General features: G+C 41.6%; 5 non-coding genes and 4 pseudogenes across 5 annotated transcripts; 2 read left to right on the forward strand and 7 right to left on the reverse strand.

Moving 5' to 3' along the window:
• Positions 1 to 4296: 4296 nt before the first annotated feature.
• Positions 4297 to 4475, reverse strand: LOC135001844 (U1 spliceosomal RNA; annotated as a pseudogene).
• Positions 4476 to 7877: 3402 nt separating this feature from the next.
• LOC135001871 (U1 spliceosomal RNA) lies at positions 7878 to 8041 on the reverse strand. Its single transcript, XR_010203191.1, has one exon. It is a non-coding gene; the product is annotated as a U1 spliceosomal RNA (small nuclear RNA).
• Positions 8042 to 8739: 698 nt separating this feature from the next.
• On the reverse strand, positions 8740 to 8875 carry LOC135001904 (U1 spliceosomal RNA; annotated as a pseudogene).
• Positions 8876 to 9027: 152 nt separating this feature from the next.
• LOC135001861 (U1 spliceosomal RNA) lies at positions 9028 to 9191 on the reverse strand. The gene has a single exon (XR_010203181.1). It is a non-coding gene; the product is annotated as a U1 spliceosomal RNA (small nuclear RNA).
• Positions 9192 to 11615: 2424 nt separating this feature from the next.
• Positions 11616 to 11779, reverse strand: LOC135001900 (U1 spliceosomal RNA). The gene has a single exon (XR_010203217.1). It is a non-coding gene; the product is annotated as a U1 spliceosomal RNA (small nuclear RNA).
• Positions 11780 to 11931: 152 nt separating this feature from the next.
• Positions 11932 to 12095, reverse strand: LOC135001890 (U1 spliceosomal RNA). The gene has a single exon (XR_010203209.1). It is a non-coding gene; the product is annotated as a U1 spliceosomal RNA (small nuclear RNA).
• A 911-nt stretch (positions 12096 to 13006) lies between these two features.
• LOC135001847 (U1 spliceosomal RNA) lies at positions 13007 to 13185 on the forward strand (annotated as a pseudogene).
• Positions 13186 to 22583: 9398 nt separating this feature from the next.
• Positions 22584 to 22746, forward strand: LOC135001891 (U1 spliceosomal RNA). Its single transcript, XR_010203210.1, has one exon. It is a non-coding gene; the product is annotated as a U1 spliceosomal RNA (small nuclear RNA).
• A 2083-nt stretch (positions 22747 to 24829) lies between these two features.
• On the reverse strand, positions 24830 to 25008 carry LOC135001846 (U1 spliceosomal RNA; annotated as a pseudogene).
• Between the last annotated feature and the right edge of the window lie 2430 nt (positions 25009 to 27438).

Below are 27438 nucleotides of genomic sequence, written 5' to 3' on the forward strand. Positions count from 1 at the left end.
CAAAAAAAAAATGCATATAGCAAAGGATAGTTTCAATCTGCCTACCTCTGGGTTATGGGCCCAGCATGCTTCCATTGCAGTACTCTGCTGCACATGTAAGTGCAAGAGATCCTGAAGCACTCACTCATCATGCGAAAGTACCAATGTGTTTCTTCATTGGTTGCTGGAAGAAACATCTTACAAAAACTCTCCAGATTATTGACTTTTTAAAGTTTTTCTAGGAAACGTTCTAGATGAATGCTTATTAGTCTTTGTCAGTATGTACTTTTCGCAAAGTGTCTTTGTGGCGCAATCGGTTAGTGTGTTCAGCTATTAATCAAAAGGTTGGTGGTTCAATCCCATCCAGGGACGTAATTGACCTTGTGATCAGATTTTGGTAATATTTAAGTAGACAAGTCAAAATTGCAAACCCCCTCTTATGGTGTAGGGTACCTGGCCTTCTCTGATGTAATCAGAGTTAGATTTGATTAAGTGATTTTATAAAAAAACAGCTAGGAAGCACAATTTAGCAGTGGGTTGCAGAGAAAAAGAAAAATGCTGGCAGAAAAATCCAATTAAGTGATTAAACAGCTCTTCATTTTCTGGCTTTATTTTTATGATTACAAATTTGTTCTCTGAAAAGTGTCCACAAAGCCAAGTATCTGATTAACATCTTTGTAGGGATGGTTTTTCACCTATTACTAAATTAAACTTGCTTCATTGGAAAGGCAGCAAGATGCATCCTCATTTCAATATCTACGGAAATAATACAGGTTGACACCAGGAAACATTAACGCCACTGCATCTTTGCTGTTTTCTCATGTGGAAGTCTGTATAATGTGAAAACAAGGTGATATCTAATTAGCACACAGGTAAGGAATTAAGAAAATCTTTATTTAAGGGTGAAGATGTTTCTCACAAAATCGTTGCCCCAATGCATCATTGAAATTCAAGCTGGAAAGATGATTTTAATATATCACTTGTACATTTTGTATTGCTCTTCTGGTGACAATGTAGTTTGTTTTTGTCAATTACCATTTTAATAATCGGGTAAAGAAAATTAAGTGGATTTTTGAAAGAAAACAATACTGTCAATATACTCTTAAAACAAATTAAAATGGTAAAAGTTATTGTACTTTAAGTAAAAATAAAAGAGTAAAAATATCAATCCCAGTTTTGGATTACTTTAATTAACAAAAAAAAATGCATATAGCAGAGGATAGTTTCAATCTGCCTACCTCTGGGTTATGGACCCAGCATGCTTCCATTACAGTACTCTGCTGCACATGTAAGTGCAAGAGGTCCTGAAGCACTCACTTATCATGGGAAAGTACCAATGTGTTTCTTCATTGGTTGATGGAAGAAACATCTTACAAAAACTCTCCACATTATTGACTTTTTAAAATGTTTCTAGGAATCGTTCTAGATGAATGCTTATTAGCCTTTGTCAGTATGTACTTTTGCAAAGTGTAGCTGTGGCGCAATCAGTTAGTGTGTAAGGCTATTAACCAAAAGGTTGGTTGTTCAATCCCACCCAGGGACTTAATTGACCTTGTTATCAGATTTTGGTGATCTTTAAGTAGACAAGTCAAAATTTCAAACCCCCTGTTATGGTGTAGGGTACCTGGCCTTCTCTGATGTAATCAGAGTTAGATTTGATTCAGTGATTTTATAAAAACAGCTAGGAAGCACAATTTGGCAGTGGGTTGCAGAGAAAAAGAAATATGCTGGCAGAAAAATCCAATTGAGTGATTAAACAGCTCTTCATTTTCTGGCTTTATTTTTATACTAACTAATTTGTTCTCTGAAAAGTGTCCACAAAGCCAAGTATCTGATTAACATATTTGTAGGGATGGTTTTTCACCTATTACTAAATTAAACTTGCTTCATTGGAAAGGCAGCAAGATGCATCCTCATTTCAATATCTACTGAAATAATACAGGTTGATACCAGGAAACATTAACGCCACTGCATCCTTGCTGCTTTCTCATGTGGAAGTCTGTTTAATGTGAAAACAAGGTGATATCTAATTAGCACACAGGTAAGGAATTAAGAAAATCTTTATTTAAGGGTGAAGATGTTTCTCACAAAATCGTTGCCCCAATGCATCATTGAAATTCAAGCTGGAAAGATGATTTTAATATATCACTTGTACATTTTGTATTGCTCTTATGGTGACAATGTAGTTTGTTTTTGTCAATTACCATTTTAATAATAGGGTAAAGAAAATTAAGTGGATTTTTGAAAGAAAACAATACTGTCAATATACTATTAAAACAAATTAAAATGGTAAAAGTTATTGTACTTTAAGTAAAAATAAAAGCTAAAATATCAATCCCAGTTTTGGATTACTTTAATGAACAAAAAAAAAAATTCATATAGCAAAGGATAGTTTCAATCTGCCTACCTCTGGGTTATGGGCCCAGCATGCTTCCATTGCAGTACTCTGCTGCACATGTAAGTGCAAGAGATCCTGAAGCACTCACTCATCATGCGAAAGTACCAATGTGTTTCTTCATTGGTTGCTGGAAGAAACATCTTACAAAAACTCTCCAGATTATTGACTTTTTAAAGTTTTTCTAGGAAACGTTCTAGATGAATGCTTATTAGTCTTTGTCAGTATGTGCTTTTTGCAAAGTGTCGCTGTGGCGCAATCAGTTAGTGTGTAAGGCTGTTAACCAAAAGGTTGGTGGTTCAATCCCACCCAGGGACTTAATTGACCTTGTTATCAGATTTTGGTGATATTTAAGTAGACAAGTCAAAATTGCAAACCCCCTCTTATGGTATAGGGTACCTGGCCTTCTCTGATGTAATCAGAGTTAGATTTGATTAAGTGATTTTATAAAAAAACAGCTAGGAAGCACAATTTAGCAGTGGGTTGCAGAGAAAAAGAAAAATGCTGGCAGAAAAATCCAATTGAGTGATTAAACAGCTCTTCATTTTCTGGCTTTATTTTTATGATTACAAATTTGTTCTCTGAAAAGTGTCCACAAAGCCAAGTATCTGATTAACATCTTTGTAGGGATGGTTTTTCACCTATTACTAAATTAAACTTGCTTCATTGGAAAGGCAGCAAGATGCATCCTCATTTCAATATCTACGGAAATAATACAGGTTGACACCAGGAAACATTAACGCCACTGCATCTTTGCTGTTTTCTCATGTGGAAGTCTGTTTAATGTGAAAACAAGGTGATATCTAATTAGCACACAGGTAAGGAATTAAGAAAATCTTTATTTAAGGGTGAAGATGTTTCTCACAAAATCGTTGCCCCAATGCATCATTGAAATTCAAGCTGGAAAGATGATTTTAATATATCACTTGTACATTTTGTATTGCTCTTCTGGTGACAATGTAGTTTGTTTTTGTCAATTACCATTTTAATAATCGGGTAAAGAAAATTAATTGGATTTTTGAAAGAAAACAATACTGTCAATATACTATTAAAACAAATTAAAATGGTAAAAGTTATTGTACTTTAAGTAAAAATAAAAGAGCAAAAATATCAATCCCAGTTTTGGATTACTTTAATTAACAAAAAAAAATGCATATAGCAGAGGATAGTTTCAATCTGCCTACCTCTGGGTTATGGACCCAGCATGCTTCCATTACAGTACTCTGCTGCACATGTAAGTGCAAAAGATCCTGAAGCACTCACTCATCATGGGAAAGTACCAATGTGTTTCTTCATTGGTTGATGGAAGAAACATCTTACAAAAACTCTCCACATTATTGACTTTTTAAAATGTTTCTAGGAATCGTTCTAGATGAATGCTTATTAGCCTTTGTCAGTATGTACTTCTGCAAAGTGTCGCTGTGGCGCAATCAGTTAGTGTGTAAGGCTGTTAACCAAAAGGTTGGTGGTTCAATCCCACCCAGGGACTTAATTGACCTTGTTATCAGATTTTGGTGATCTTTAAGTAGACAAGTCAAAATTTCAAACCCCCTGTTATGGTGTAGGGTACCTGGCCTTCTCTGATGTAATCAGAGTTAGATTTGATTCAGTGATTTTATAAAAACAGCTAGGAAGCACAATTTAGCAGTGGGTTGCAGAGAAAAAGAAATATGCTGGCAGAAAAATCCAATTGAGTGATTAAACAGCTCTTCATTTTCTGGCTTTATTTTTATGCTAACAAATTTGTGCTCTGAAAAGTGTCCACAAAGCCAAGTATCTGATTAACACCTTTGTAGGGATGGTTTTTCACCTATTATTAAATTAAACTTGCTTCATTGGAAAGGCAGCAAGTGATGTCATCCAAGCAGTGGGTCAAAGTTGGCTTCAAACCTCGTCTGCTTATGAAAAGAGAAAAGGGGTATGCAGGGCATGGCGGCCTTTTGCGGTGCTTGGATGACCCCTAGTTCGCATTAAATAATGCAGTCGAGTTTCCCACATTTGGGGAAATCACAGGGGTCAGCATACCCAGAATGCAATGAATGAACCGCACCCTGGGAGAACAGTCTTCATGACCATGGTATCTCCTATGCAAAATAAGTATGATTTGGGATAGGGCTGGGGAGGGCCGCTGCTCAGGCACATCTCTGTCAAGTAAAGGAGATTCAACTGAGGCAGCACAAGGGAACTCTCATCTGGGGACAACAACTGCAGGGAGAACACATATTTTCAGATGAACATGGGAGGGCAGAAGGCTGCCTAATACTGAAGCACCCTCAAACAACAAACCAAATGCAACAACTAGTGCAAGTATTCCTGGGGGAAGGCCTGCAGCAGATGGATTTGCATATGGCGATGTCATCCAAGCAGTGGGTCAAAGTTGGCTTCAACCCTCGTCTGCATATGAAAAGAGAAAAGGGGCGTGCAGGGCATGGCGGCCTTTTGCGGCACTTGGATGACCCCTAGTTCGCATTAAACACCTCCACCCTCCTTCGGTGTGGGGCTCATGTTGGCTATGCCCCAGCCCCTGAAGGATTCAAGCTGATTTCTTGCAGCAGCTGGGCACTGTAACAGCTCCAGAGCTGCTCTGTAAGGCAAGTAAAAGGGTGTGGGCCCTGCAGCACTACCTGTAGTTTGCATTGTGCATTGGAAGGCACAAAGTAAGCAGACGGGAGGAGAAGTCAGGATAGTGCACAAGGGTATAGACGGGAGGGGCTCAAGAAAAAAGAAGTGGAAACAGACAGCAAACTAGGCTTCCAATGCACAATGCAAACTACAGGTAGTGCTGCAGGGCCCACACCCTTTTACTTGCCTTACAGAGCAGCTCTGGAGCTGTTTAATCACTCAATTGGATTTTTCTGCCAGCATAATTTTTCTCTTACGTCCTAGAGGATGCTGGGGACTCCGTAAGGACCATGGGGGATAGACGGGCTCCGCAGGAGACATGGGCACTTTAAGAAAGACTTTAGATCTGGGTGTGCACTGGCTCCTCCCTTTATGCCCCTCCTCCAGACCTCAGTTTACTACTGTGCCCAGAGGAGACTGGGTGCTTTTCAGGGAGCTCTCCTGAGTTTCCTGACAGAAAGTATATTTGTTAGATTTTTTTATTTTCAGGGAGCCTGCTGGCAACAGACTCCCTGCATCGAGGGGCGGAGGGGAGAGATGCACACCTACTTCTGTGAGTTGATAGGCTCTGCTTCTTAGGCTACTGTACAGCATTAGCTCCAGAGGGATCGGTACGCAGGTCTCACCCTCGCCGTCCGTCCCAGAGCCGCGCCGCCGTCCCCCTCGCAGAGCCGGAAGATAGAAGCCGGGTGAGTATGAGAAGAAAAGAAGACTTCAGAGGCGGCGGAAGACTTCATGATCTTCACTGAGGTAACGCACAGCAGTAAAGCTGTGCTCCATTGCTCCAATACACCTCACACACGGCAGTCAGTGTAAGGGTGAAGGGCGCAGGGGGGACGCCCTGGGCAGCAATATAGACCACTCTTTGGCAAAATAAATATATATGCAGCTAGGCACTGTATATATATATATAAGAGCCCCCGCCATTTTTTTACTATATTTGAGCGGGACAGAAGCCCATCGCTGAGGGGGTGGGGCTTCTCCCTCAGCACTCACCAGCGCCATTTTCTCCACAGCACCGCTGAGGGGAAGCTCCACGGACTCTCCCCTGCTTATACCACGGTAGAAAGAGGGTCTTAAAGAAGAGGGGGGCACATAATTAGGCGCATATATATATGGAAATACAGCGCTACTGGGTAAACATAAAATTATTGTGTTTTTTTCCTGGGTCATATAGCGCTGGGGTGTGTGCTGGCATACTCTCTCTCTCTGTCTCTCCAAAGGGCCTTGTTGGGGAACTGTCCTCAGATAAGAGGATTCCCTGAGTGTATGGTGTGTCGGTACACGTGTGTCGACATGTCTGAGGTAGAAGGCTCTCCTAGAGAGGAGCAGGAGCAAATTAATGTGGTGTCTCCATCGACAACGCCGACACCTGACTGGATGGATATGTGGAATGTTTTAAGTGCTAATGTAAACTTATTACACAAGAGATTAGACAAAGCTGAAGCTAGGGAACAGTCAGGGAGTCAACCCATGCCTGTCCCTATGTCGCAGGGACCTTCGGGGTCTCAAAAGCGCCCACTATCCCAAATAGTTGACACAGATACCGACATAGTGTCGACTACGATGATGCAAAGTTACAGCCAAAATTGGCTAAATGTATTCGATATATGATTATTGCAATAAAAGATGTTTTGCACATCACAGAGTCCCCTGTCCCTGACACGAGGGTACACATGTATAAGGGAAAGAAACCTGAGATAACCTTTCCCCCCTCACATGAGTTGAACGAATTATGTGAAAAAGCTTGGGAATCTCCAGACAAAAAGCTGCAGATTCCCAAAAGGATTCTTATGGCGTATCCTTTCCCGCCAATGGACAGGATACGGTGGGAATCCTCCCCTAGGGTGGATAAAGCATTGACACGCTTATCCAAAAAGGTAGCGCTGCCATCCCAGGATACGGCTACCATCAGGGACCCTGCTGACCGCAAGCAGGAGGTTACCCTAAAGTCCATTTACACACATTCTGGTACCTTACTCAGACCGGTAATTGCGTCGGCCGGGGTTGTAGCGCAGTGGCAGCATGGACAGATACCTTATCAGCAGAGATTGAGACCCTAGATAAGGATGCTATGTTATTGACCATAGGGCATATAAAAGATGCTGTCCTATATATGAGAGATGCTCAAAGTGACATTAGTCTACTGGGTTCTAGAATAAACGCTATGTCGATTTCTGCTAGACGAGTCCTATGGACCCGGCAATGGACAGGTGATGCCGACTCAAAAAGGCATATGGAGGTTTTACCTTACAGGGGTGAGGAATTGTTTGGGGAAGGTCTCTCGGACCTAGTCTCCACAGCTACAGCTGGTAAATCAAATTTTTTGCCTTATATTCCCTCACAGCCTAAGAAAGCACCACATTATCAAATGCAGTCCTTTCGATCACAGAGAAACAAGAAAGTACGAGGTGCGTCCTTTCTTGCCAGAGGTAAGGGCAGAGGGAAGAAGCTGCACAACACAGCTAGTTCCCAGGAACAGAAGTCCTCCCCGGCCTCTACAAAATCCACCGCATGACGCTGGGGCTCCGCTAAAGGAGTCCGCCCAGTTGGGGGCACGTCTTCGAGTTTTCAGCCACATCTGGGTTCATTCGCAGGTGGATCCCTAGGCAATAGAAATTGTTTCTCAGGGTTACAAGCTGAAATTCGAAGAGGTGCCTCCTCGCCGGTTTTTCAAATCGGCCCTACCATCTTCTCCCCAGGAAAGGGAGATAGTGTTAAATGCAATTCACAAATTGTATCTTCAACATATGCCGCTGTTCGGGCACCCCCCTGTCAAGTGAAAGAGATCCAACTGAGGCAGCACAAGGGAACTCTCGAAAGAAGAACAAGGCTAGAGGAAGATCTGAGACAAAGAAATCAGACTTTTTCCAGAGCTGACCAGAGGAAAGCACAAACACAGTCCCCCACTACCACAAATAATGCAGTCGAGTTTCCCACATTTGGGGAAATCACAGGGGTCAGCATACCCAGAATGCAATGAATGAACCTCACCCTGGGAGAAAAATCTTCATGACCATGGTATCGCCTATGCAAAATAAGTATGATTTGGGATAGGGCTGGGGAGGGCCGCTGCTCAGGCACATCTCTGTCAAGTAAAGGAGATTCAACTGAGGCAGCACAAGGGAACTCTCATCTGGGGACAACAACTGCAGGGAGAACACATATTTTCAGATGAACATGTGAGGGCAGAAGGCTGCCTAATGCTGAAGCACCCCCAAACAACAAACCAAATGCAACAACTAGTGCAAGCATTCCTGGGGGAAGGCCTGCAGCAGATGGATTTGCATGTGGTGATGTCATCCAAGCAGTGGGTCAAAGTTGGCTTCAACCCTCGTCTGCATATGAAAAGAGAAAAGGGGCGTGCAGGGCATGGCGGCCTTTTGCAGCGCTTGGATGACCCCTAGTTCGCATTACACACCTCCACCCTCCTTCGGTGTGGGGCTCATGTTGGCTATGCCCCAGCCCCTGAAGCATTCAAGCTGATTTCTTGCAGCAGCTGGGCACTGTAACTGCTCCAGAGCTACTCTGTAAGGCAAGTAAAAGGGTGTGGGCCCTGCAGCACTACCTGTAGTTCGCATTGTGCGTTGGAAGGCACGAAGTAAGCAGACGGGAGAAGTCAGGATAGTGCGCAAGGGCATAGAAGGGAGCGGCTCAAGAAAAGAGAAGTGGAAACAGACAGCAAACTAGGCTGTAGAGAGACCTGAGACAAAGAGATCTGAATTATACGAGAGCCGACGAGGGGAAACACAAATTATGCAGTCAAGTTTCCCACATTTGGGGAAATCGCAGGAGCAGCACACCCAGAGTGCAATGGTTGAGCCTTGCCCTGGGAGAAGCACCTTCATGATCATAGTATCTCACCTGGCAGGTAAGTAGGAGTTGGGCTAGAGCTGGGGAGGGTCGCTGCTCGGGTTCCCCCCTGTGAAGTGAAGGAGATCCAACTGAGGCAGCACCAGGGAACTCTCGAAAGAAGAACAAGGCTAGAGGAAGATCTGAGACAAAGAAATCTGACTTTTACCAGAGCTGACCAGAGGAAAGCACAAACACAGTCCCCCACTACCACAAATAATGCAGTCGAGTTTCCCACATTTGGGAAAATCACAGGGGTCAGCATACCCAGAATGCAATGAATGAACCTCACCCTGGGAGAACAATCTTCATGACCATGGTATCTCCTATGCAAAATAAGTATGATTTGGGATAGGGCTGGTGAGGGCCGCTGCTCAGGCACATCTCTGTCAAGTAAAGGAGATTCAACTGAGGCAGCACAAGGGAACTCTCATCTGGGGACAACAACTGCAGGGAGACCACATCTTTTCAGATGAACATGGGAGGGCGGAAGGCTGCCTAATACTGAAGCACCATCAAATATCAAACCATATGCAACAACTAGTACAAGCACTCCTGGGGGAAGGTCTGCAGCAGACGGATTTGCATACGGTGATGTTATCCAAGCAGTGGGCCAAAGTTGACTGGAACCCTCTTCTGCATATGAAAAGAGAAAAGGGGCATGCAGGGCATGGCGGCCTTTTGCAGTGCTTGGATGACCCCTAGTTCGCATTAAACACCCCCACCCTCCTTTGGTGTGGGGCTCATGTTGGCCATGCCCCATCCCCTGAAGCATTCAAGCTGATTTCTTGCAGCAGCTGGGCACTGTAACAGCTCCAGAGCTGTTCTGTAAGGCAAGAAAAAGGGTGTGGGCCCTGCAGCACCACCTGTTGTTCGCATTGTGCGTTGGAAGGCACAAATTAAGCAGACGGGAGGAGAAGTCAGGATAGTGCGCAAGGGCATACTTTTCTCTTAGTCCGGGGGCAAGGCTTCAAAATGGGGTCTGCAACGGAGGAGACACAGGGGGCGTGGTCACAGCAGCTTTTCTCTACAGCCTGCACCAGCAGGAGCCTACACCATTTTTTATGATCACGCTGAACTGCAGTGCGACTGCAATTACAGCATGGTCAAGAAGGGAGGCGTCATGCTGGGTGGCCATGCCCTGTCACTGTGCAGGAGCCAGCACAGCTCACACACTAGTCCCCGGGTGCAGCCCCCAACCCCCGGGACACCCGGAGCAACAAAATGTAGATTCAGGCCACCAGGCCACGCCCCTACCTATGAAACCATGCCTCCTTTTTACCATTGCGCTGTTTATCTGCGCGCACTGCATTACAATCTCCCTCGCCACCTCTCTGGGTGTCACCAGTGATAGTGACACCTCTGCCATGCTTGTAGCAGCTGGTCCTAAGATCTACGCCTCAAGCCCTGAGTGTTTGCCCTTGTGACTTGTTGATCATCATAGCGAAGCAGATGCTTACAGAAAACTGCAGGGGCTTAGATTGAAAATAAAAAAATTGATGGGTATAAGGTAGAGAGGAGCGGGTTCGGTTCTCCGAGAACCGAATTCCCCACGAACTCCACGTGGTTTACACTGGTCCGAGGCAGGCTCGGTTGTTCCCGCCTGACTCGGAAAACCTGAACAAGGGAAAATGTCATCATCCCGCTGTCGGATTCTTGCGAGATTCGGATTCCATATAAAGAGCTGCGCGTTGCTGCCATTTTTACTCGTGCATTGAAGAGAGAGCGGAGAGGACGTGGCTATGTTCTCTCAGTGGAAATCTCAATATCAGTGCTCAGTATCAGTGGTTACTTATTGCTGCTCAGTAATACTAGTAGTGTGTCTCTCCTGCTCAGTGTCAGTTCTCAGTAGTATCCTCATCAGTGCTCAGTATCACTGCTCATTGTCTTGTGCTGCATTGTGGTGCTCAGCATACTACAGTACATTACTAATAGTCCAGTGCTGCATCTTGCTGCTCAGTGTCAGTTCTAGTATCCTCATCAGTGCTCACTATCACTGCTCATTGCATTGTGGTGTTCTGTATACTACAGTAACATAGTAATATAGTATATATAGAGGAGCGGGTTCGGTTCTCCGAGAACCGAATTCCCTACGAACTCCACGTGGTTTACACTGGTCCGAGGCAGGCTCGGTTGTTCCCGCCTGACTCGGAAAACCTGAACAAGGGAAAATGTCATCATCCCGCTGTCGGATTCTCGCGAGATTCGGATTCCATATAAAGAGCTGCGCGTTGCCGCCATTTTTACTCGTGCATTGAAGAGAGAGCGGAGAGGACGTGGCTATGTTCTCTCAGTGGAAATCTCAATATCAGTGCCCAGTATCAGTGGTTACTTATTGCTGCTCAGTAATACTAGTAGTGTGTCTCTCCTGCTCAGTGTCAGTTCTCAGTAGTATCCTCATCAGTGCTCAGTATCACTGCTCATTGTCTTGTGCTGCATTGTGGTGCTCAGCATACAACAGTACATTACTAATAGTCCAGTGCTGCATCTTGCTGCTCATGTTGGCTATGCCCCAGCCCCTGAAGCATTCAAGCTGATTTCTTGCAGCAGCTGGGCACTGTAACAGCTCCAGAGCTGCTCTGTAAGGCAAGTAAAAGGGTGTTGGCCCTGCAGCACTACCTGTAGTTTGCATTGTGCGTTGGAAGGCACAAAGTAAGCAGACAGGAGAAGTCAGGAGAGTGCACAAGGGCATAGAAGGCAGGGGCTCAAGAAAAGAGAAGTGGAAACAGACAGCAAACTAGGCTGGAGAGAGACCTGAGACAAAGAGATCTGAATTATACGAGTAGCCGACCAGAGGAAACACAAATTATGCAGTCAAGTGTCCCACATTTGGGGAAATCGTAGGAGCAGCACACCCAGAGTGCAATGGGTGAGCCTTGCCCTGGGAGAAGCACCTTCCTGATCATAGTATCTCACTTGGCAGGTAAGTAGGAGTTGGGCTTGAGCTGGGGAGGGTCGCTGCTCGGGCTCCCCCCTGTCAAGTGAAGGAGATCCAACTGAGGCAGCACAAGGAAACTCTCGAAAAAAGAACAAGGCTAGAGGAAGATCTGAGACAAAGAAATCTGACTTTTACCAGAGCTGACCAGAGGAAAGCACAAACACAGTCCCCCACTACCACAAATAATGCAGTCGAGTTTCCCACATTTGGGGAAATCACAGGGGTCAGCATACCCAGAATGCAATGAATGAACCTCACCCTGGGAGAACAATCTTCATGACCATGGTATCTCCTATGCAAAATAAGTATGATTTGGGATAGGGCTGGGGAGGGCCGCTGCTCAGGCACATCTCTGTCAAGTTAAGGAGATTCAACTGAGGCAGCACAAGGGAACTCTCATCTGGGGACAACAACTGCAGGGAGAACACATATTTTCAGATGAACATGGGAGAGCAGAAGGCTGCCTAATACTGAAGCACCCCAAACAACAAACCAAATGCAACAACTAGTACAAGCATTCCTGGGGGAAGGTCTGCAGAAGACGGATTTGCATACGGTGATGTTATCCAAGCAGTGGGCCAAAGTTGACTGGAACCCTCATCTGCATATGAAAAGAGAAAAGGGGCATGCAGGGCATGGCGGCCTTTTGCAGTGCTTGGATGACCCCTAGTTCGCATTAAACACCTCCCCCCTCCAGGTAGTGCTGCAGGGCCCACACCCTTTTACTTGCCTTACAGAGCAGCTCTGGAGCTGTTACAGTGCCCAGCTGCTGCAAGAAATCAGCTTGAATCCTTCAGGGGCTGGGGCATAGCCAACATGAGCCCCACACCGACGGAGGGTGGAGGTGTTTAATGCGAACTAGGGGTCATCCAAGTGCCGCAAAAGGCCGCCATGCCCTGCACGCCCCTTTTCTCTTTTCATATGCAGACGAGGGTTGAAGCCAACTTTGACCCACTGCTTGGATGACATCGCCATATGCAAATCCATCTGCTGCAGGCCTTCCCCCAGGAATACTTGCACTAGTTGTTGCATTTGGTTTGTTGTTTGAGGGTGCTTCAGTATTAGGCAGCCTTCTGCCCTCCCATGTTCATCTGAAAATATGTGTTCTCCCTGCAGGTGTTGTCCCCAGATGAGAGTTCCCTTGTGCTGCCTCAGTTGAATCTCCTTTACTTGACAGAGATGTGCCTGAGCAGCGGCCCTCCCCAGCCCTATCCCAAATCATACTTATTTTGCATAGGAGATACCATGGTCATGAAGACTGTTCTCCCAGGGTGCAGTTCATTCATTGCATTCTGGGTATGCTGACCCCTGTGATTTCCCCAAATGTGGGAAACTCGACTGCATTATTTAATGCGAACTAGGGGTCATCCAAGCACCGCAAAAGGCCGCCATGCCCTGCATACCCCTTTTCTCTTTTCATAAGCAGACGAGGTTTGAAGCCAACTTTGACCCACTGCTTGGATGACATCACTTGCTGCCTTTCCAATGAAGCAAGTTTAATTTAATAATAGGTGAAAAACCATCCCTACAAAGGTGTTAATCAGATACTTGGCTTTGTGGACACTTTTCAGAGCACAAATTTGTTAGCATAAAAATAAAGCCAGAAAATGAAGAGCTGTTTAATCACTCAATTGGATTTTTCTGCCAGCATATTTCTTTTTCTCTGCAACCCACTGCTAAATTGTGCTTCCTAGCTGTTTTTATAAAATCACTGAATCAAATCTAACTCTGATTACATCAGAGAAGGCCAGGTACCCTACACCATAACAGGGGGTTTGAAATTTTGACTTGTCTACTTAAAGATCACCAAAATCTAATAACAAGGTCAATTAAGTCCCTGGGTGGGATTGAACCACCAACCTTTTGGTTAACAGCCTTACACACTAACTGATTGCGCCACAGCGACACTTTGCAGAAGTACATACTGACAAAGGCTAATAAGCATTCATCTAGAACGATTCCTAGAAACATTTTAAAAAGTCAATAATGTGGAGAGTTTTTGTAAGATGTTTCTTCCATCAACCAATGAAGAAACACATTGGTACTTTCCCATGATGAGTGAGTGCTTCAGGATCTTTTGCACTTACATGTGCAGCAGAGTACTGTAATGGAAGCATGCTGGGTCCATAACCCAGAGGTAGGCAGATTGAAACTATCCTCTGCTATATGCATTTTTTTTTGTTAATTAAAGTAATCCAAAACTGGGATTGATATTTTTGCTCTTTTATTTTTACTTAAAGTACAATAACTTTTACCATTTTAATTTGTTTTAATAGTATATTGACAGTATTGTTTTCTTTCAAAAATCCAATTAATTTTCTTTACCCGATTATTAAAATGGTAATTGACAAAAACAAACTACATTGTCACCAGAAGAGCAATACAAAATGTACAAGTGATATATTAAAATCATCTTTCCAGCTTGAATTTCAATGATGCATTGGGGCAACGATTTTGTGAGAAACATCTTCACCCTTAAATAAAGATTTTCTTAATTCCTTACCTGTGTGCTAATTAGATATCACCTTGTTTTCACATTAAACAGACTTCCACATGAGAAAACAGCAAAGATGCAGTGGCGTTAATGTTTCCTGGTGTCAACCTGTATTATTTCCGTAGATATTGAAATGAGGATGCATCTTGCTGCCTTTCCAATGAAGCAAGTTTAATTTAGTAATAGGTGAAAAACCATCCCTACAAAGATGTTAATCAGATACTTGGCTTTGTGGACACTTTTCAGAGAACAAATTTGTAATCATAAAAATAAAGCCAGAAAATGAAGAGCTGTTTAATCACTCAATTGGATTTTTCTGCCAGCATTTTTCTTTTTCTCTGCAACCCACTGCTAAATTGTGCTTCCTAGCTGTTTTTTTATAAAATCACTTAATCAAATCTAACTCTGATTACATCAGAGAAGGCCAGGTACCCTATACCATAAGAGGGGGTTTGCAATTTTGACTTGTCTACTTAAATATCACCAAAATCTGATAACAAGGTCAATTAAGTCCCTGGGTGGGATTGAACCACCAACCTTTTGGTTAACAGCCTTACACACTAACTGATTGCGCCACAGCGACACTTTGCACAAAGCACATACTGACAAAGACTAATAAGCATTCATCTAGAACGTTTCCTAGAAAAACTTTAAAAAGTCAATAATCTGGAGAGTTTTTGTAAGATGTTTCTTCCAGCAACCAATGAAGAAACACATTGGTACTTTCGCATGATGAGTGAGTGCTTCAGGATCTCTTGCACTTACATGTGCAGCAGAGTACTGCAATGGAAGCATGCTGGGCCCATAACCCAGAGGTAGGCAGATTGAAACTATCCTTTGCTATATGAATTTTTTTTTTTGTTCATTAAAGTAATCCAAAACTGGGATTGATATTTTAGCTTTTATTTTTACTTAAAGTACAATAACTTTTACCATTTTAATTTGTTTTAATAGTATATTGACAGTATTGTTTTCTTTCAAAAATCCACTTAATTTTCTTTACCCTATTATTAAAATGGTAATTGACAAATACAAACTACATTGTCACCATAAGAGCAATACAAAATGTACAAGTGATATATTAAAATCATCTTTCCAGCTTGAATTTCAATGATGCATTGGGGCAACGATTTTGTGAGAAACATCTTCACCCTTAAATAAAGATTTTCTTAATTCCTTACCTGTGTGCTAATTAGATATCACCTTGTTTTCACATTAAACAGACTTCCACATGAGAAAGCAGCAAGGATGCAGTGGCGTTAATGTTTCCTGGTATCAACCTGTATTATTTCAGTAGATATTGAAATGAGGATGCATCTTGCTGCCTTTCCAATGAAGCAAGTTTAATTTAGTAATAGGTGAAAAACCATCCCTACAAATATGTTAATCAGATACTTGGCTTTGTGGACACTTTTCAGAGAACAAATTAGTTAGTATAAAAATAAAGCCAGAAAATGAAGAGCTGTTTAATCACTCAATTGGATTTTTCTGCCAGCATATTTCTTTTTCTCTGCAACCCACTGCCAAATTGTGCTTCCTAGCTGTTTTTATAAAATCACTGAATCAAATCTAACTCTGATTACATCAGAGAAGGCCAGGTACCCTACACCATAACAGGGGGTTTGAAATTTTGACTTGTCTACTTAAAGATCACCAAAATCTGATAACAAGGTCAATTAAGTCCCTGGGTGGGATTGAACAACCAACCTTTTGGTTAATAGCCTTACACACTAACTGATTGCGCCACAGCTACACTTTGCAAAAGTACATACTGACAAAGGCTAATAAGCATTCATCTAGAACGATTCCTAGAAACATTTTAAAAAGTCAATAATGTGGAGAGTTTTTGTAAGATGTTTCTTCCATCAACCAATGAAGAAACACATTGGTACTTTCCCATGATAAGTGAGTGCTTCAGGACCTCTTGCACTTACATGTGCAGCAGAGTACTGTAATGGAAGCATGCTGGGTCCATAACCCAGAGGTAGGCAGATTGAAACTATCCTCTGCTATATGCATTTTTTTTTGTTAATTAAAGTAATCCAAAACTGGGATTGATATTTTTGCTCTTTTATTTTTACTTAAAGTACAATAACTTTTACCATTTTAATTTGTTTTAAGAGTATATTGACAGTATTGTTTTCTTTCAAAAATCCACTTAATTTTCTTTACCCGATTATTAAAATGGTAATTGACAAAAACAAACTACATTGTCACCAGAAGAGCAATACAAAATGTACAAGTGATATATTAAAATCATCTTTCCAGCTTGAATTTCAATGATGCATTGGGGCAACGATTTTGTGAGAAACATCTTCACCCTTAAATAAAGATTTTCTTAATTCCTTACCTGTGTGCTAATTAGATATCACCTTGTTTTCACATTAAACAGACTTCCACATGAGAAAACAGCAAAGATGCAGTGGCGTTAATGTTTCCTGGTGTCAACCTGTATTATTTCCGTAGATATTGAAATGAGGATGCATCTTGCTGCCTTTCCAATGAAGCAAGTTTAATTTAGTAATAGGTGAAAAACCATCCCTACAAAGATGTTAATCAGATACTTGGCTTTGTGGACACTTTTCAGAGAACAAATTTGTAATCATAAAAATAAAGCCAGAAAATGAAGAGCTGTTTAATCACTTAATTGGATTTTTCTGCCAGCATTTTTCTTTTTCTCTGCAACCCACTGCTAAATTGTGCTTCCTAGCTGTTTTTTTATAAAATCACTTAATCAAATCTAACTCTGATTACATCAGAGAAGGCCAGGTACCCTACACCATAAGAGGGGGTTTGCAATTTTGACTTGTCTACTTAAATATTACCAAAATCTGATCACAAGGTCAATTACGTCCCTGGATGGGATTGAACCACCAACCTTTTGATTAATAGCTGAACACACTAACCGATTGCGCCACAGAGACACTTTGCGAAAAGTACATACTGACAAAGACTAATAAGCATTCATCTAGAACGTTTCCTAGAAAAACTTTAAAAAGTCAATAATCTGGAGAGTTTTTGTAAGATGTTTCTTCCAGCAACCAATGAAGAAACACATTGGTACTTTCGCATGATGAGTGAGTGCTTCAGGATCTCTTGCACTTACATGTGCAGCAGAGTACTGCAATGGAAGCATGCTGGGCCCATAACCCAGAGGTAGGCAGATTGAAACTATCCTTTGCTATATGAATTTTTTTTTTTGTTCATTAAAGTAATCCAAAACTGGGATTGATATTTTAGCTTTTATTTTTACTTAAAGTACAATAACTTTTACCATTTTAATTTGTTTTAATAGTATATTGACAGTATTGTTTTCTTTCAAAAATCCACTTAATTTTCTTTACCCTATTATTAAAATGGTAATTGACAAATACAAACTACATTGTCACCATAAGAGCAATACAAAATGTACAAGTGATATATTAAAATCATCTTTCCAGCTTGAATTTCAATGATGCATTGGGGCAACGATTTTGTGAGAAACATCTTCACCCTTAAATAAAGATTTTCTTAATTCCTTACCTGTGTGCTAATTAGATATCACCTTGTTTTCACATTAAACAGACTTCCACATGAGAAAGCAGCAAGGATGCAGTGGCGTTAATGTTTCCTGGTATCAACCTGTATTATTTCAGTAGATATTGAAATGAGGATGCATCTTGCTGCCTTTCCAATGAAGCAAGTTTAATTTAGTAATAGGTGAAAAACCATCCCTACAAATATGTTAATCAGATACTTGGCTTTGTGGACACTTTTCAGAGAACAAATTAGTTAGTATAAAAATAAAGCCAGAAAATGAAGAGCTGTTTAATCACTCAATTGGATTTTTCTGCCAGCATATTTCTTTTTCTCTGCAACCCACTGCCAAATTGTGCTTCCTAGCTGTTTTTATAAAATCACTGAATCAAATCTAACTCTGATTACATCAGAGAAGGCCAGGTACCCTACACCATAACAGGGGGTTTGAAATTTTGACTTGTCTACTTAAAGATCACCAAAATCTGATAACAAGGTCAATTAAGTCCCTGGGTGGGATTGAACAACCAACCTTTTGGTTAATAGCCTTACACACTAACTGATTGCGCCACAGCTACACTTTGCAAAAGTACATACTGACAAAGGCTAATAAGCATTCATCTAGAACGATTCCTAGAAACATTTTAAAAAGTCAATAATGTGGAGAGTTTTTGTAAGATGTTTCTTCCATCAACCAATGAAGAAACACATTGGTACTTTCCCATGATAAGTGAGTGCTTCAGGACCTCTTGCACTTACATGTGCAGCAGAGTACTGTAATGGAAGCATGCTGGGTCCATAACCCAGAGGTAGGCAGATTGAAACTATCCTCTGCTATATGCATTTTTTTTTGTTAATTAAAGTAATCCAAAACTGGGATTGATATTTTTGCTCTTTTATTTTTACTTAAAGTACAATAACTTTTACCATTTTAATTTGTTTTAAGAGTATATTGACAGTATTGTTTTCTTTCAAAAATCCACTTAATTTTCTTTACCCGATTATTAAAATGGTAATTGACAAAAACAAACTACATTGTCACCAGAAGAGCAATACAAAATGTACAAGTGATATATTAAAATCATCTTTCCAGCTTGAATTTCAATGATGCATTGGGGCAACGATTTTGTGAGAAACATCTTCACCCTTAAATAAAGATTTTCTTAATTCCTTACCTGTGTGCTAATTAGATATCACCTTGTTTTCACATTAAACAGACTTCCACATGAGAAAACAGCAAAGATGCAGTGGCGTTAATGTTTCCTGGTGTCAACCTGTATTATTTCCGTAGATATTGAAATGAGGATGCATCTTGCTGCCTTTCCAATGAAGCAAGTTTAATTTAGTAATAGGTGAAAAACCATCCCTACAAAGATGTTAATCAGATACTTGGCTTTGTGGACACTTTTCAGAGAACAAATTTGTAATCATAAAAATAAAGCCAGAAAATGAAGAGCTGTTTAATCACTTAATTGGATTTTTCTGCCAGCATTTTTCTTTTTCTCTGCAACCCACTGCTAAATTGTGCTTCCTAGCTGTTTTTTTATAAAATCACTTAATCAAATCTAACTCTGATTACATCAGAGAAGGCCAGGTACCCTACACCATAAGAGGGGGTTTGCAATTTTGACTTGTCTACTTAAATATTACCAAAATCTGATCACAAGGTCAATTACGTCCCTGGATGGGATTGAACCACCAACCTTTTGATTAATAGCTGAACACACTAACCGATTGCGCCACAGAGACACTTTGCGAAAAGTACATACTGACAAAGACTAATAAGCATTCATCTAGAACGTTTCCTAGAAAAACTTTAAAAAGTCAATAATCTGGAGAGTTTTTGTAAGATGTTTCTTCCAGCAACCAATGAAGAAACACATTGGTACTTTCGCATGATGAGTGAGTGCTTCAGGATCTCTTGCACTTACATGTGCAGCAGAGTACTGCAATGGAAGCATGCTGGGCCCATAACCCAGAGGTAGGCAGATTGAAACTATCCTTTGCTATATGCATTTTTTTTTTGTTCATTAAAGTAATCCAAAACTGGGATTGATATTTTAGCTTTTATTTTTACTTAAAGTACAATAACTTTTACCATTTTAATTTGTTTTAATAGTATATTGACAGTATTGTTTTCTTTCAAAAATCCTATTAATTTTCTTTACCCGATTATTAAAATGGTAATTGACAAAAACAAACTACATTGTCACCAGAAGAGCAATACAAAATGTACAAGTGATATATTAAAATCATCTTTCCAGCTTGAATTTCAATGATGCATTGGGGCAACGATTTTGTGAGAAACATCTTCACCCTTAAATAAAGATTTTCTTAATTCCTTACCTGTGTGCTAATTAGATATCACCTTGTTTTCACATTAAACAGACTTCCACATGAGAAAGCAGCAAGGATGCAGTGGCGTTAATGTTTCCTGGTGTCAACCTGTATTATTTCAGTAGATATTGAAATGAGGATGCATCTTGCTGCCTTTCCAATGAAGCAAGTTTAATTTAGTAATAGGTGAAAAACCATCCCTACAAATATGTTAATCAGATACTTGGCTTTGTGGACACTTTTCAGAGAACAAATTCGTTAGCATAAAAATAAAGCCAGAAAATGAAGAGCTGTTTAATCACTCAATTGGATTTTTCTGCCAGCATATTTCTTTTTTCTCTGCAACCCACTGCTAAATTGTGCTTCCTAGCTGTTTTTTTTATAAAATCACTGATTCAAATCTAACTCTGATTACATCAGAGTAGGCCAGGTACCCTACACCATAAGAAGGGGGTTTGAAATTTTGACTTGTCTACTTAAAGATCACCAAAATCTGATAACAAGGTCAATTACATCCCTGCGTGGGATTGAACCACCAACCCTGTGATTAATAACCAAACACACCAACAGATTGCGCCACAGAGACACTTTACAAACGTACATACTGACAAAGGCTAATAAGCATTCATCTAGAACGTTTCCTAGAAAAACTTTAAAAAGTCAATAATCTGGAGAGTTTTTGTAAGATGTTTCTTCCATCAACCAACGAAGAAACACATTGGTACTTTCCCATGATGAGTGAGTGCTTCAGGATCTCTTGCACTTACATGTGCAGCAGAGTACTGCAATGGAAAAATGCTGGGCCCATAACCCAGAGGTAGGCAGATTGAAACTATCCTCTGCTATATGCATTTTTTTTTGTTAATTAAAGTAATCCAAAACTGGGATTGATATTTTTGCTCTTTTATTTTTACTTAAAGTGCAATAACTTTTACCTTTTTAATTTGTTTTAATAGTATATTGACAGTATTGTTTTCTTTCAAAAATCCACTTAATTTTCTTTACCCTATTATTAAAATGGTAATTGACAAAAACAAACTACATTGTCACCAGAAGAGCAATACAAAATGTACAAGTGATATATTAAAATCATCTTTCCAGCTTGAATTTCAATGATGCATTGGGGTAACGATTTTGTGAGAAACACCTTCACCCTTGAATAAAGATTTTCTTAATTCCTTACCTGTGTGCTAATTAGATATCACCTTGTTTTCACATTAAACAGACTTCAACATGCGAAAGCAGCAAGGATGCAGTGGCGTTAATGTTTCCTGGTGTCAACCTGTATTATTTCAGTAGACATTGAAATGAGGATGCATCTTGCTGCCTTTCCAATGAAGCAAGTTTAATTTAGTAATAGGTGAAAAACCATCCCTACAAAGGTGTTAATCAGAGACTTGGCTTTGTGGACACTTTTCAGAGAACAAATTTGTTAGCATAAAAATAAAGCCAGAAAATGAAGAGCTGTTTAATCACTCAATTGGATTTTTTTGCCAGCATATTTCTTTTTCTCTGCAACCCACTGCTAAATTGTGCTTCCTAGCTGTTTTTATAAAATCACTGAATCAAATCTAACTCTGATTACATCAGAGAAGGCCAGGTACCCTACACCATAAGAGGGGGTTTGAAATTTTTACTTGTCTACATAAAGATCACCAAAATCTGATAACAAGGTCAATTACGTCCCTGGGTGGGATTGAACCACCAACTTTTTGGTTAATAGCCTTACACACTAACTGATTGCGCCACAGCGACACTTTGCAAAAGCATATACTGAAAAAGGCTAATAAGCATTCATCTAGAACGTTTCCTAGAAACATTTTAAAAAGTCAATAATGTGGAGAGTTTTTGTAAGATGTTTCTTCCATCAACCAATGAAGAAACACATTGGTACTTTCCCATGATGAGTGAGTGCTTCAGGATCTCTTGCACTTACATGTGCAGCAGAGTACTGTAATGGAAGCATGCTGGGTCCATAACCCAGAGGTAGGCAGATTGAAACTATCCTCTGCTATATGCATTTTTTTTGTTAATTAAAGTAATCCAAAACTGGGATTGACATTTTTGCTCTTTTATTTTTACTTAAAGTACAATAACTTTTACCATTTTAATTTGTTTTAATAGTATATTGACAGTATTGTTTTCTTTCAAAAATTCACTTAATTTTCTTTTCTGTGTGCTAATTAGATAGCACCTTGTTTTCACATTAAATAGACTTCCACATGAGAAAGCAGCAAGGATGCAGTGGCGTTAATGTTTCCTGGTTGTAGTGGGGGACTGTGTTTGTGCTTTCCTCTGGTCAGCTCTGGTAAAAGTCAGATTTCTTTGTCTCAGATCTTCCTCTAGCCTTGTTCTTCTTTCGAGAGTTCCCTTGTGCTGCCTCAGTTGGATCTCCTTCACTTGACAGGGGCGTACCCGAGCAGCGACCCTCCCCAGCACTAGCCCAACTCCTACTTACCTGCCAGGTGAGATACTATGATCATGAAGGTGCTTCTCCCAGGGCAAGGCTCACCCATTGCACTCTGGGTGTGCTGCTCCTGCGATTTCCCCAAATGTGGGAAACTTGACTGCATAATTTGTGTTTCCCCTGGTCGGCTCTCGTATAATTCAGATCTCTTTGTCTCAGGTCTCTCTCCAGCCTAGTTTGCTGTCTGTTTCCACTTCTCTTTTCTTAAACCGCTCCCTTCTATGTCCTTGCGCACCTTAATTAAATCTAACTCTGATTACGTCAGAGAAGGCCAGGTACCCTACACCATAAGAGGGGGTTTGAAATTTTGACTTGTCTACTTAAAGATCACCAAAATCTGATCACAAGGTCAATTACATCACTGGGTGGGAACCTTTTGGTTAATAGCCCATGTAAGTGCAAGAGATCCTGAAGCACTCACTCATCATGGGAAAGTACCAATGTGTTTCTTACAAAAATTCTCCAGATTATTGACTTTTTAAAGTTTTTCTAGGAAACGTTCTAGATGAATGCTTATTAGCCTTTGTCAGTATGTACTTTTGCAAAGTGTCGCTGTGGCGCAATCAGTCAGTGTGTATGGCTATTAACCTAAAGGTTGGTGATTCAATCCCACCCAGGGACGTAATTGACCTTGTTATCAGATTTTGGTGATCTTTAAGTAGACAAGTCAAAATTTCAAACCCCCTCTTATGGTGTAGGGTACCCGGCCTTCTCTGATGTAATCAGAGTTAGATTTGATTAAGTGATTTTATAAAAAACAGCTAGGAAGCACAATTTAGCAGTGGGTTGCAGAGAAAAAAAATTATGCTGGCAGAAAAGTCCAATTGAGTGATTAAACAGCTCTTCATTTTCTGATTTTATGTTTATGCTAACAAATTTGCTCTCTGAAAAGTGTCCACAAAGCCAAGTCTCTGATTAACACCTTTGTAGGAATGATTATCCACCTATTACTGAATTAAACTTGCTTCATTGGAAAGGAAGCAAGATGCATCCTCATTTCAATGTCTACTGAAATAATACAGGTTGACACCAGGAAACATAAACGTCACTGCATCCTTGCTGCTTCCTCATGGGGAAGTCTGTTTAATGTGAAAACAAGGTGATATCTAATCAGCACACAGGTAAGGAATAAAGAAAATCTTTCTTTATGGGTGAAGATGTTTCTCACAAAATTGTTGCACCAAGGCATCATTGAAATTAAAGCTGGAAAGATGATTTTAATATATCACTTGTATATTTTGTACTGCTCTTCTGGTGACAATGTAGTTTGTTTTTGTCAATTACCATTTTAATAATAGGGTAAAGAAAATTAAGTGGATTTTTGAAAGAAAACAATACTGTCAATATACTATTAAAACAAATTAAAATGGTAAAAGTTATTGTACTTTAAGTAAAAATAAAAGAGCAAAAATATCAATCCCAGTTTTGGATTACTTTAATTAACAAAAAACAATGCATATAGCAGAGGATAGTTTCAATCTGCCTACCTCTGGGTTATGGACCCAGCATGCTTCCATTACAGTACTCTGCTGCACATGTAAGTGCAAGAGATCCTGAAGCACTCACTCATCATGGGAAAGTACCAATGTGTTTCTTCATTGGTTGATGGAAGAAACATCTTACAAAAACTCTCCAGATTATTGACTTTTTAAAGTTTTTCTAGGAAACGTTCTAGATGAATGCTTATTAGCCTTTGTCAGTATGTACTTTCGCAAAGTGTCTCTGAGGCACAAACAGTTAGCGTGTTCAGTTGTTAACCAAAAGGTTGGTGGTTCAATCCCACCTAGGGACGTAATTGACCTTGTTATCAGATTTTGGTGATCTTTAAGTAGACAAGTCAAAATTTCGAAAACCCCTGTTATGGTGTAGGGTACCTGGCCTTCTCTGATGTAATCAGAGTTAGATTTGATTAAGTGATTTTATAAAAAAAACAGCCACGAAGCACAATTTAGCAGTGGGTTGCAGAGAAAAAGAAATATGCTGGCAGAAAAATCCAATTGAGTGATTAAACAGCTCTTCATTTTCTGGCTTTATTTTTATGCTAACAAATTTGTGCTCTGAAAAGTGTCCACAAAGCCAAGTATCTTATTAACACCTTTGTAGGGATGGTTTTTCACCTATTATTAAATTAAACTTGCTTCATTGGAAAGGCAGCAAGTGATGTCATCCAAGCAGTGGGTCAAGGTTGGCTTCAAACCTCGTCTGCTTATGAAAAGAGAAAAGGGGTATGCAGGGCATGGCGGCCTTTTGCGGTGCTTGGATGACCCCTAGTTCGCATTAAATAATGCAGTCGAGTTTCCCACATTTGGGGAAATCACAGGGGTCAGCATACCCAGAATGCAATGAATGAACCGCACCCTGGGAGAACAGTCTTCATGACCATGGTATCTCCTATGCAAAATAAGTATGATTTGGGATAGGGCTGGGGAGGGCCGCTGCTCAGGCACATCTCTGTCAAGTAAAGGAGATTCAACTGAGGCAGCACAAGGGAACTCTCATCTGGGGACAACAACTGCAGGGAGAACACATATTTTCAGATGAACATGGGAGGGCAGAAGGCTGCCTAATACTGAAGCACCCCCAAACAACAAACCAAATGCAACAACTAGTGCAAGCATTCCTGGGGGAAGGCCTGCAGCAGATGGATTTGCATATGGCGATGTCATCCAAGCAGTGGGTCAAAGTTGGCTTCAACCCTCGTCTGCATATGAAAAGAGAAAAGGGGCGTGCAGGGCATGGCGGCCTTTTGCGGCACTTGGATGACCCCTAGTTCGCATTAAACACCTCCACCCTCTGTCGGTGTGGGGCTCATGTTGGCTATGCCCCAGCCCCTGAAGGATTCAAGCTGATTTCTTGCAGCAGCTGGGCACTGTAACAGCTCCAGAGCTGCTCTGTAAGGCAAGTAAAAGGGTGTGGGCCCTGCAGCACTACCTGTAGTTCGCATTGTGCAAGACCCCTAGTTCGCATTAAACACCCCCACCCTCCTTCGGTGTGGGGCTCATGTTGGCCATGCCCCAGCCCCTGAAGCATTCACGCTGATTTCTTGCAGCAGCTGGGCACTGTAACAGCTCAAGAGCTGCTCTGTAAGGCAAGTAAAAGGGTGTGGGCCCTGCAGCACTACCTGTAGTTTGCATTGTGCATTGGAAGGCACAAAGTAAGCAGACGGGAGGAGAAGTCAGGATAGTGCACAAGGGTATAGACGGGAGGGGATCAAGAAAAAAGAAGTGGAAACAGACAGCAAACTAGGCTTCCAATGCACAATGCAAACTACAGGTAGTGCTGCAGGGCCCACACCCTTTTACTTGCCTTACAGAGCAGCTCTGGAGCTGTTTAATCACTCAATTGGATTTTTCTGCCAGCATAATTTTTCTCTTACGTCCTAGAGGATGCTGGGGACTCCGTAAGGACCATGGGGGATAGACGGGCTCCGCAGGAGACATGGGCACTTTAAGAAAGACTTTAGATCTGGGTGTGCACTGGCTCCTCCCTCTATGCCCCTCCTCCAGACCTCAGTTTACTACTGTGCCCAGAGGAGACTGGGTGCTTTTCAGGGAGCTCTCCTGAGTTTCCTGACAGAAAGTATATTTGTTAGATTTTTTTATTTTCAGGGAGCCTGCTGGCAACAGACTCCCTGCATCGAGGGGCGGAGGGGAGAGATGCACACCTACTTCTGTGAGTTGATAGGCTCTGCTTCTTAGGCTACTGTACAGCATTAGCTCCAGAGGGATCGGTACGCAGGTCTCACCCTCGCCGTCCGTCCCAGAGCCGCGCCGCCGTCCCCCTCGCAGAGCCGGAAGATAGAAGCCGGGTGAGTATGAGAAGAAAAGAAGACTTCAGAGGCGGCGGAAGACTTCATGATCTTCACTGAGGTAACGCACAGCAGTAAAGCTGTGCTCCATTGCTCCCATACACCTCACACACGGCAGTCAGTGTAAGGGTGAAGGGCGCAGGGGGGACGCCCTGGGCAGCAATATAGACCTCTCTTTGGCAAAATAAATATATATGCAGCTAGGCACTGTATATATATATAAGAGCCCCCGCCATTTTTTTATGGGGGGGGCTATTTGAGCGGGACAGAAGCCCGTCGCTGAGGGGGTGGGGCTTCTCCCTCAGCACTCCCCAGCGCCATTTTCTCCACAGCACCGCTGAGGGGAAGCTCCATGGACTCTCCCCTGCTTATACCACGGTAGAAAGAGGGTCTTAAAGAAGAGGGGGCACATAATTAGGCGCATATATATATGGAAATACAGCGCTACTGGGTAAACATAAAATGATTGTGTTTTTTTCCTGGGTCATATAGCGCTGGGGTGTGTGCTGGCATACTTTCTCTCTCTGTCTCTCCAAAGGGCCTTGTTGGGGAACTGTCCTCAGATAAGAGGATTCCCTGAGTGTATGGTGTGTCGGTACACGTGTGTCGACATGTCTGAGGTAGAAGGCTCTCCTAGAGAGGAGCAGGAGCAAATTAATGTGGTGTCTCCATCGACAACGCCGACACCTGACTGGATGGATATGTGGAATGTTTTAAGTGCTAATGTAAACTTATTACACAAGAGATTAGACAAAGCTGAAGCTAGGGAACAGTCAGGGAGTCAACCCATGCCTGTCCCTATGTCGCAGGGACCTTCGGGGTCTCAAAAGCGCCCACTATCCCAAATAGTTGACACAGATACCGACACAGATTCTGACTCCAGTGTCGACTACGATGATGCAAAGTTACAACCAAAATTGGCTAAATGTATTCGATATATGATTATTGCAATAAAAGATGTTTTGCACATCACAGAGTCCCCTGTCCCTGACACGAGGGTACACATGTATAAGGGAAAGAAACCTGAGAT

The sequence above is a fragment of the Pseudophryne corroboree genome, unplaced genomic scaffold (assembly GCF_028390025.1).
Source record: "Pseudophryne corroboree isolate aPseCor3 unplaced genomic scaffold, aPseCor3.hap2 scaffold_1678, whole genome shotgun sequence".
Taxonomy (NCBI): Eukaryota; Metazoa; Chordata; class Amphibia; order Anura; family Myobatrachidae; genus Pseudophryne; species Pseudophryne corroboree.